The following is a 12,527-nucleotide window of genomic DNA, read 5'->3' as shown; positions in this document are numbered from 1 at the left end:
ACAAGAAGTCCTGTTCAGTAGTTGATTTTGGTACATATTGTGATTAATGAAATCTACAATTCATTCCATTTTGCAACTACAAATTTTTGAAAATCGCAAATTTGATGTTAAAAAAGGAAGCCTTTGGGATCAATATATTGTGTGGGAACATTTATTTGAAATTTGACCCTTTTTTCTATTTTCTGTAATATCTTAAAGATTTGTTTTTATTTTTTACTTTTAAGAGCATTAATTATCCTATAAATTTCATTGATTTTGTGTGACTGTAACTGACAGACAATTTAACATTTCACATTTTTCTTTCTAATTACAACAGTTCACATTTAAAAATTATTTCCAAAAACATATAATTATTTTGCATCTATAAATTTCATTTATATCCTAAATATTTTCTTGATAAATGATAATGAAGGAAGAATGGAAAAAGGGGAGTCATAAAAAGACAGATGTTGGACTAACTTTCATGTAAGATGGAGTAAGGTTCTATTTTGTGAACTGTTAACTCTGGTGCCAATTTTTATAAATTATTCATCTTGAAAAGGAATATAATATCAGGAGGTACATAACCAGTGCCTATCAGAAATTGACACACAATATGGCTCAAATTATTGATGGACACATTGAACTTGGAGATAACCCACTTTAATCTATTATCCACAAAACAATATCTTCTCCAAAATATCTAAACTCAGGGGCTCCTCAAGAACAACACCCTCAAAATATATTGGATGAGTGAATTTCACTAAATAATACAGATCAGTATTGTTATTACCTTCTAGTTTATGCAACAAGATGTCGGCTAGTGTTGATGTACATAGGTTCATGTGAAGAAAAGTGAAAAATTTTACAAATAAAAACAGTGTGTCTGCAAATTGTAGTAATGAAATCAGAAAGTTAAATGATTCTGTAAGTAGTAAGCAACTAAGCATTAATGTCCTGACTAGTGTTCTACAAAACCTAACATCTGAAAAGTGTGAACCGGCAGCAAACTTGTCTCACAGTAACCTTGAAATTCAAGGCAAAGTGAAAAACAAAGTAGCACATTTTCAACAAAGCTTATTGAACGAACCTAATATTGTCTCCATAAGCAGATTCAGTATGCAATCAACTGTGCAAGATAAGACACATTGTGCATGTGATAAAACTCATTTGTAAGCTGAATGTGAAACTACAAATACGCAGAGTAATACATCCAAAAGAATGCATAACAACTCAATTACTATTATGAAAGAAAAAGTGTCTGTAAGACCTGAACACTTGCATGACTTAAATATTATGTGTTTGTCCAACGCTGATACTGAATATTTTGGCTATAATGCTGGCAGCCCTTCTAAACATGCAAAGAAACCTGAACGGAAAAAAGTAGTTGTTATGGTAGACAGTCACAGTCGCGGATTTGCTCGCCTTCTGAATGGTCAATCCATTGCACAAACAATCACTTACATAAAGCCTGGTGCTTCTATGTTGGAAGTTTGTAAGCATGTACAATCCACAGACATTGGTGACTTATCCTCTGAAGACTTTGTTAAGTTATTTGGTGAGTTGAATAACGTGTACAAAACCAAAATTCACAAAGCAAAACAAGAACTAGAAAGGTCCTTAGGACAGTTAAAACACACAAATGTTTTAGTGCTGAACATCCCACATCAGTATGACTTACCATCCTGGTCTTTCGTATATAAAGAAATAATCAATGCTACCCAACAAATTTCATTCCTTTGCAACCATTTGAGAAATGTATAACTTGTAAATGTTAACAATACTGGGTGCAGATTCCACACATTACATGGATTGCACATTAACAACATGGAGAAAAACTACTTGTCAAAAAAATTAAGGAAATTATCAACAAGAGGCATCAAACACTCAAAAGCAAGATATTCAAATGAAACAATGCCAATAAGACCTCAGTCACCAACATCAACAACAACAAAAGAAGAAACAAGGTGCCTCCAATATTCAGTCACAGCAACAACAATGAATGCAAGTAACAGCTCCACCAATTGCACACCCTGCTCTAACACCAGCAGCAAAATCATCAACAGTCGCATCAGCACCAGGATCAACAACTGGAGCAGTTGAACAACTAACAGGGGAGCCAGACATAGAAGAAAATTCTGCAGCAGATGATAATAGAAGAATAAGTGCAGTAGGGAAAAGGAAAGCAGTACTTCCAGTACGCCTGAACGTATTTTTATTGATAAGATAAAGGTAAATAATCAAATAAATATGCCAAAGCTAAAAAATCTTTTAATTTGATGCTGATTCATCAAAATTTCCACTCACTGCAAAACAAATTAAATGAACTTGAAATTATATTTATTGATGTGTAAAAAAATGATTCTGTAATGTGTATAACTGAACACTGGCTGCCTAAAGATGAAATGTCAGTCACAAAACCTGCAAACTTCAATCTTCCATCATCATTCTCTAGAACATGTTGTTCTAGGTCATATTAAAGACTGTAATACGGATGTCAAAGCAAATATATTACAAGGAAAAGATAGTCATATCAGATAACAAAATAAAGACAATATGGGATATAGCGAAGGAGGAGACCGGTAGAACCAGACATGAAGAGGAACAAATAGCATTAAGAGTAAATGATACATTGGTGACAGATGTGTATAGTGTTACAGAACTTTTTAACAAACATTTTATAACTGTTACTGAAAAGATGGGGTTGTCAGGTTCGGTAGATGCTGCTATGGATTACCTTAGACCAGACATTTCAAGTAACTTCCATAATATGAATTTGACCCTCACTACCCCAACAAAAATAATGTCCATCATAAAATCTTTAAAATCAAAAACATCTAGTGGGTATGATGAAATATCAACAAAGTTAATTAAAGAATGTGATTTTGAGCTAAGTAACATATTAAGCTATCTGTGTAACCAGTCGTTTATCAGTGGAATATTTCCTGAATGGCTGAAATATGCTGAAGTTAAGCCACTGTTTTAGAAGGGAGATAAAGAAATAGCATCAAATTTCCGTCCAATTTCACTGTTGCCAGCATTCTCAAAAATTTTCGAAAAAGTAATGTACAGTCGTCTTTATAACCATCTTATCTCAAATAACCTACTGTCAAAGTCACAGTTTGGATTTCTAAAACGTTCTGATATTGAGAAGGCTATCTACACTTACAGTGAAAATGTACTTAATTCATTAGACAAAAAATTGCAGGCAACTGGTATATTTTGTGATCTGTCAAAGGCATTTGACTGTGTAAATCACAATATCCTTTTAAGTAAACTAGAATATTATAGTGTAACAGGAAATGCTGCAAAATGGTTCAAATCTTATATCTCTGGCAGGAAACAAAGGGTGTTATTAGGAAAGAGACATGTATCAAGTTATCAGGCATCATCCAACTGGGAACTAATTACATGTGGAGTCCCACAAGGTTCCATTTTGGGGCCCTTACTTTTTCTTGTGTATATCAATGACCTTTCATCAGTAACATTACCAGATGCCAAGTTTGTTTTGTTTGCTGATGATACAAACATTGCAATAAATAGCAAATCAGGTGTAGTCTTAGAAAGATCAGCCAATAAAATATTTGTGGACATTAATCACTGGTTCCTAGCCAATTCTTTGTCACTAAACTTTGAAAAAACACACTACATGCAGTTCAGAACTTGTAAGGGGTGTCCCAAGAGTATATGTCTAACATACAATGACAAGAAGATAGAAGAAGTGGACAGTGTTAAATTCTTGGGATTACAGCTTGATAATAAATTCAACTTGGAGGAGCACATCACAGAACTGCTGAAGCGTCTTAACAAATCTCTGTTTGCAATGCGAATTTTGTCAGACATAGGGGATATAACAATGAAAAAGCTGGCATACTATGCTTACTTTCATTCCATAATGTCATATAGGATTATTTTTTGGGGTAATTCATCAAGCCAAGCTAAAGTTTTCTGGGCACAAAAACGTGCAGTAAGAATTATATGTGGTGTGAACTCAAGAACATCCTGCAGAAGCCTGTTTAGGGAACTAGGGATACTAACTACAGCTTCCCAATATATTTATTCCTTAATGAAATTTGTCATTAAAAATATATCACTTTTTCAAACCAACAGCTCAATTCATGGAATCAATACTAGAAATAAGAATAATCTTCACAAGGATTTAAAGTCACTTAGTCTTGTACAAAAAGGTGTGGATTATTCAGGAACACACATTTTCAATAACTTGCCAGCAGCCATAAAAAGCTTAACAACCAATGAAATTCAGTTTAAGAGAAGCCTAAAGGATTTATTGGTGGCCAACTCTTTCTACTCCATTGATGAATTTCTTAGTAAAACCAACTGATTTGTATATAAGTACAACATAACTTCTGCACAATTTCAGTGCAGTAATGTGTTCACTGAAAATGTGTGTGTGTGTGTGTGTGTGTGTGTGTGTGTGTGTGTGTGTGTGTGTGTTTCTTAGTAAAACCAACTGATTTGTATATAAGTACAACATAACTTCTGCACAATTTCAGTGCAGTAATGTGTTCACTGAAAATGTGTGTGTGTGTGTGTGTGTGTGTGTGTGTGTGTGTGTGTGTGTAAGTATAATCTAACTTCTGCACCATTTCAGTGCAGTAATGTGTTCATTGTAAATAAGTATTACAGTAGTTGTATTACATGTTTATTACCTTATAAATAAATGAAAAACTTTTTTATTTTAAATTCAGTGCATTAGTATTTGTAAAATGACTCTTAGTGTTCATTAAAAAATGACGATCATTCCACTTGGGACCTGTGGAATGGTACATTAGCTTATTTGTTTTAGTTGTAAATATCTGTCATGTATTGTTGTTTTTCTGACATGTTCCACATCCTGGAGGACCTCCTCACTACGGATCAATTGGAATGAAAGTAAATCTAATCTAATCTAATGCTATTGTTGTGGTCTTCAGTCCAGAGACTGGTTTGATGCAGCACTCCATGCTACCCTATCCTGTGCAAGCTTCTTCATCTCGAAGTACCTACTGCAACCTACATCCTTCTGAAACTGCTTACTGTATTCATCTCTTGGCCTCCCTCTATGATTTTTACCCTCTACACTACCTTCCAATACTAAATTGGTGATACCTTGCTGCATCAGAACATGTCCTACCAACCGATCCCCTCTTATAGTCAAGTTGTGCCACAAATTCCTCTACACCCCAATTCTATTCAGTATCTCCTCATTAGTTATGTGATCTACCTATCTAATCTTCAGCATTCTTCTGTAGCACCACATTTCGAAAGCTTCTATTCTCTTCTTGTCTAAACAATTTATCATCAATGTTTCACATCCATACATGGCTACACTCCATACAAATACTTTCAGAAAAGACTTTCTGATGTTTAAATCTATACTCAATGTTAACACGTTTCTCTTCTTCAGAAACACTTTCCTTGCCACTGCCAGTCTACATTTTATATCTTCTCTACTTCGACCATCAGCAGTTATTTTGCTCCCCAAATAGCAAAACTCATCTACTATTTTAAGTGTCTCATTTCCTATTCTAATGCCCTCAGCATCACCTGATTTAATTCAACTACATTCCATTGTCCCCATTTTGCTTTTGTTGATGTTCCATCTTATATCCTCCTTTCAAGGCACTGTCCATTGTGTTCAACTGCTCTTTCAGGTCCTTTGCTGTCTCTGACAGAATTACAAAGTCATCAGCAAAACCCAAAGTTTTTATTTCTTCTCCGTGGATTTTAGTTTCTATTCCAAATTTTTCTTTTGTTTGCTTTACTGCTTGTTCAATATACAGACTGAACAGTATCAGGGATAAGCTACAACCTTGTCTCACTCCCTTCCCAACCACTGCTTCTCTTTCATACCCCTCAAGTCTTATAACTGTCACCAGGTTTCTGTATAAATTGTAAATAGCCTTTTGTTCCCTGTATTTGAACCCTGCCACCTTCAGAATTTGAAAGAGAATATTCCAGTCAACATTGTCAAAATCTTTCTCTACGTCTACAAATGCTGGAAATGTAGGTTTGCCTTTCCTTAATCCATCTTAATCCATCTTCTAAGATAAGTTGTAAGGTCAGTTTTGCCTCACATGTTCCAACATTTATACAGAATCCAAACTGACCTTCCCCAAAGACTGCTTCTACCTGTCTTTCCATTCATCAATAAAGAATTCGTGTTAGTATTTTGCAGCCTTGACTTATTAAACTAATAATTTGGTAATTTTCACACCTGTCAACATCTGCTTTCTTTGGGATTGGAATATTATATTCTTCTTGAAGTCGGAGGGTATTTCGCATGTCGCATACATCTTGCTCACCAGATGGGAGAGTTTTATCAGGGCTGGCACTCCCAAGGCTATCAGTAGCTCTAATGGAATATTGTCTACTCGTGGGGACTTGTTTCGACTTAGGTCTTTCAGTGCTCTGTCAAATTCTTCATGCAGTATCATATCTCCCATTTCATCTTCGACTACATCCTCTTCCATTTCCATAATATTGCCTTCAAATACATCGTCCTTGTATAGACACTCTATATAGTCCTTCCACCTTCTGCATTCCCTTCTTTGCTTAGAACTGGTTCTGGCGGTTCTGTTTTCCCCACAGGTCTCTCTAATTTTCTTGTAGGCAGTATCTATCTTATCCCTAGTGGTATTTGCCTCTACATCATTACATTTATCCTCTAGACATCCCTGTTTAGCCATTATGCACTTCGATCTCCTTTTTCAGACATTTGTATTCTTTTTCAACTGCTTAATTTATTACATTTTTATATTTTCTCCTGTCATCAATTAAATTCAATATCTCTTCTGTTATCCAAGGGTCATGGCTATTTGTTAAAACTGATAATGATTATTGTAACATAAAACCCACTGAACTTTTAGCTGAAGAGAAAGTTTTTGAAGTATCTGCAGTTGAACTTCCTGCATTAAAATTAATAATCATCTGTGTTTACTGGAGCCCTGAGGGAAACTTAAATGATTTCTGCCATCAACGAGAAGCAGCCTTAAATACTATTAAAAACTTCAACAAAACAATAATCATATGTGGAGATTTTAAAATTGATTTTCAAGAAATCTCAAAAGACCAGCAAAGCTTAATGGCCCTACTGGAAACATACAACTTAAAAGCCACCATAGATTCTCCTACAAGAGTTACACCAACAAGAAGCTCAACAATTGATCAAATATTAATAAACACAAATGTAAATCACAAATCCTGTGTCAGAAATCTTAATACTGGCTTCAGTGATCACTACGAACAGTTTATTGTTTTTCACACCCCAAGTGAAACAAATAAGAAAGAGGAACTAAAAAAAAGAAAATTCAGAATAAACCAACAAACAGTTTTACAAAGAGACTAAGTGAAGAAACCAGGTGCGAAGTGTATACTTGTGAAAATATCAACAAAAAGTTTGAAAAATTCATGGAAATTTTCATGTCATACTCTGAAGCTGCATTTCCATTAAAACAACAAAAATGTCAACTTAACTTCAAAAATAACAAATGGATAACAAAAGGTATTAGAACCTCTTGTGCAGAGAAGAGAAGATTACAGAATATAGCAAAGAAGCAGAACATGCCTTGTGAATTTCATTGATACCTGAAGAATTCCAAGAGGACACTCAAAAATGTCATAAGGAAAGCTAAAGGAATGGCAAATGACAAATACATTGATAATTGAAAAACAAATCTAAAGCTACATGGGAAGTTATAAAAAATCAAACAGCAAGTGAAACCAAACAATATAAAAATATTAACTATTATTATGAAAGACAAATGATTTCTTGCCCAATAAAAATTGCAGAGTGTTTCAACAAATATTTTACAAACATAAGTGAACAGTTGGTGAGTGGACTGGAAGAACACAATAAAATATCACCTCCATCATCCAGTAGCATAAGAAATGTGTCTACATCATTGTTCCTTTCACCCACAAATACAGAAGAAATTTTATCAGTTGTAAAAACCTTGAAAACAGGGTACTCTTGTGGAATTGATGGAATACCAGACGTGATTATTAAAAAATGCTGTCTTGCCCTAGCTGAACCCTTGACACACTTGTGTAACAGCTCACTGGCAACAGAAACCTTCTCTTCACCCTTAAAAACAGCAAAACTGAAACCACTGCTCAAAAAAGTAAATACAGAAGAAGTTTCAAATTATAGGCCAATAGCCCTACTGCCCGTATTTTCAAAAATGTTAGAAAAACATTTAATAAGAGATTGATTTCCTAAATAAACATAAAATTCTCTCTCCCTCACAGCATGGTTTCAGGAAAGGCTTTTCAACTGAGACTGCAGGATTTGAATTTCTTAAAGAAATCTATGTTAAACTGGATGCAAGTGAGTTTTTGACCCTGATGGCAGGGTGTGGTTATGGTGAATGCCCAGTAAATGTCATCTGACATCGTGTGTAGTGGCAACAGTAAAATTTGGAGGCTGTGGTGTTATAGTGTGGCCATTTTTTTCATGGAGGGGGCTTGCACCCCTTGTTGTTTTGTGTGGTACCATCACAGCACAGGCCTACATTGATGTTTTAAGCACCTTCTTGCTTCCTACTGTTGAGCAATTCATGGATGGCGATTGCATTTTTCAACATGATTGAGCATCTGTTGATAATGTACAGCCTCTGGTGGAGTGGTTACATGGCAATAATATACATGTAATGGACTGGCCTGCACAAAGTCCTGACCTGAATCCTATAGAACACCTTTGAGATGTTTTGGAATGCCAACTTCATGCCATACCTCACTGACCGACATTGATACCTCTCCTTAGTGCAGCACTCTATGAAGAATGTATTGTCATTCCTCAAGAAACCTTTCAGCACCTGACTGAACGTATGCCTGTGAGAGTGGAAGCTGTCATCAAGGCTAAGGGTGGGTCAGCACCATATTGAATTCCAGCATTACCGATGGAGGGACTTGTAAGTCTTTTCAGCCAGGTATCACGATACTTTTGATCACATAGTGCATAAAGAAAGAAAAGACAGTAGCACTGAACTTCTACAATCTAAAAGGAAGGCACCACCCAAACATACAAATAGAACTAAGGAACACATTTCTTGAAAATGTTGACAACACAAAATTTCTGGGAGTCTGGCTCAAGAACAATACAAAATTGGAGGTACACACTGAATATCTGTAGAGAAAACTAAACAAAACCTGCTACGTGACAAGGATCTTAAAAAGTTGTTGCAGCAGAGACAGCCTGTTAAATGTATACTACTCCTGTTTGCATTCTGCAATTAAATATGGCATAATCTTCTGGGACAATGCAACAACAAATAATAAACTTTCCACGATGTAAAAGAGAATATTAAGAATTATTGAAGAGACAAAAAATAGGAAATCATGTAGACTCTTAACCAAAAAAATGTAAATTCTTCCTCTTCCTTGCAATTTTTTCTGCGAAAATGTCAATTTTCATACAACAATATACTGATAGACACCCAATTATCTTATTAAAAATGAAGATATACGTGCATACCATACAAGACAAAAATCTGATCTTCAGGAGAGGGAGACAGGAAAAGTAACCACTGAGGAAGGTAGTATTACTATTAATGAGAATGAGACCATCCTAACTAACAGTACATAAGTAGCTAATGTATTTAACAACCATTTCTTAAGTGTAGGAGAAAAAATTGGTGAGAACAGTTCAAAAGAAAAAGCCATAGAAGAGACCGTTTTGAAAAATTTAGTCAAATTAAGTTTCACCTGACAACCTTTTGTGAAATAAGTAAAATTATTAAATCTTTGAAAAATAAATGTTCTGTTGGAGTAGATGACATCTCTAATAAGATATTAAAACAATGATTTAAATAAGTTTGCCACTTCATCTAACTGGGGCGAAATTACATTAGGTGTTCCACAGGGTTCAATCATGGGTCCCCTTCTGTTCTTGATATATGTGAACGACCTCCCTTCCTATCTGAAACAGGAAGCTGAACTGACACTGTTTGCTGATGATACAAGCACCGTTATTAATCCAGTAAAAGAAACTCCAATTGAATATGATACAAATAAGGTCTTTGGAAAAGTCATTAATTTGTTTTCTGCAAATGGGCTTGCTCCAAACTTTGAAAAAAAAACATAGATCATCCAATTTTCTGCTGCAAAAAGTACAGTTCCTTCAATAAATATAACACATCAATGGAAGTCAGTAGACAGGGTAGAGCATACTAAGTTCCTGGATGTACACATAGATAAGAATCTTAATTGGAAAATTCATATTATGGATCTTCTAAAGTGACTAAGTTCAGCAACTTTTGCAATCAGAATAATTGCCAATTTTGAGGATATAGAAATTAGTAAGCTAACATACTTTGCATACTTTCACTCTCTGATGACATGCGGAATAATATTTTGGGGTAACTCAACACTTAGACAAAAAGTATTCACTCCTCAAAAAAGAGTGGTTAGAATAATGTGTGGGGTTCATAATCACACATCTTGTAGGCATGTTTTTAAACGATTGGGAATTCTTACAACAGCCTCACAGTACATTTACTCACTATCCTTTACTCAACTTATCCTTCTCTCAACCTATTCAAAAATAAATTGAAATCATATCCCCTTGACAACTCCTTGTATACCATAGATGAATTCTTAAATAGGAATAAATAAATCTACCTAAAAACAAAGATGTGGTTATAATAGAAGCAGACATATTTAAAGACAAAGAGTTTTGAAACTCTTTGTCTTTAAATATGTCTGCTTGTGTCTGTATATGCGTGGATGGATATGTGTGTGTGTGTGCGAGTGTATACCCGTCCTTTTTTCCCCCTGAGGTAAGTCTTTCCGCTCCCGGGACTGGAATGACTCCTTACCCTCTCCCTTAAAACCCACATCCTTTCGTCTTTCCCTCTCCTTCCCTCTTTCCTGATGAGGCAACAGTTTGTTGCGAAAGCTTGAATTTTGTGTGTATGTTTGTGTTAGTTTGTTTGTCTGTCGACCTGCCAGCACTTTCATTTGGTAAGTCACATCATCTTTGTTTTTAGGTATAATAAATAAATCTAAAAAGATAGTATATGCATTTTGTAATCTTGTTTCATATGTGCATTTCTTGTGCACTTGACACTTCCACATCATAACATCTACTGTACCGTGCAATTGATCAATGGAACATGCAACCAACTAACTAACTAACATATGAAATAGGTGAGAACATCATTGTGCCAAAAAGGCACTCTACACATTGGGACAAAAATTTACAATAATCTGCCTAACCATATTAAATCAGTAAGTAAACTCAGTAGTTTTGAGGCTGAACTAACAGCATATTTAATTGATCATTGCTTTTACAGTCTGACAGAGTACCTAGAAACCAAACAAAAAAAAATAAATATGCATTATGAATAGTCTACTTTGTATGTTGTCTCTAATGTGTGCTGTATATATGATTCTTTGCTAAATTACTTAAATATCTAGTTCTTAGAAAGACAATACAAACTGTATTTTATGTTGTAAAGACTTAACCACATCCAATATCCTTTTATATATTCTATACATGTAGGATTAGAAGCACTAAATAAATAAACAACCAACATTGGAACTATTATCCTACAGTGCTGTTTCCCAGCATTTACTGATATACATTTACGTGTCTGGTTGTTAAGATAAGGAAAATTAAACCATTTCATTAATTTTTGTTGGTGGTAGAGTGAGGATGGGACTCTTAGATTTGGGGTCTCGTGCCAGAATCTTTTATTGTCGAGAAGTTATTAATTCTGTCCTGTAGTCCAAGTGAATACAAAAAGAGTTGCTTTGAAACATAATTTAAGGAAAGAAGATTCTCCAGTGAGAAGACATCAAAAAATTAAATAAAATAAATAAAAAAGAAATGTAAAAATTGACTTGGACATGAACTTTGTGGATAGTGCTTGATATGATATGATGGCTGAAAATTAAAAAGGTAACATTGGACTTGCAATCAACATACTAAAGGAGAAATCCAGCTTAATATACAATGTGTAAGACTCCTTATTTTTTGTTAGAAATAACATTTAATTAAGATATAAAGTAGTATTCTTGCTGCACAGGAAACCAGTGTAGGCATAACCTCACCATCAATAGACTAATCTGTCGCAGAATACAGTGAAACTGCAGACTGTGCTACTTGGACAGATAGTAGTATCCTTGTTGTACAGAAAACCTGTGTGGACACAATCCTGTAATCCAGAAATTCACCTATAGTGGAACACTGTGAAACTTCAAACAATATTTACAAGATTTCCATAATATTAACTGCCTAATGGAGAAATCAGCTGTGATAAATGAACCTACAAAACTTGCAAATACATTTAATTTCTATTTTACACAGATACATGAACATCTTATAAATCAAAATTTACAGTGTACCCCCAGAAATCAATCCAGATGTACTATAAATAATAAATCTATTTTTCTATACACCACCAATGAAAAGGAAATACTTGTTATAATCAAAGACCTGAAGCCCAAATTCTCTGTTGGTACTGACAATATCCCTGACTACATCTTGAAGAAATGTGCTCCCCTCATAGCTAGGCCACTTGGCGACGTCCACTGGGGGCCGAACG

Source organism: Schistocerca cancellata, chromosome 7 (genome assembly GCF_023864275.1).
Source record: "Schistocerca cancellata isolate TAMUIC-IGC-003103 chromosome 7, iqSchCanc2.1, whole genome shotgun sequence".
Lineage (NCBI taxonomy): Eukaryota > Metazoa > Arthropoda > Insecta > Orthoptera > Acrididae > Schistocerca > Schistocerca cancellata.
Note: the sequence above shows the minus strand (reverse complement) of the source record.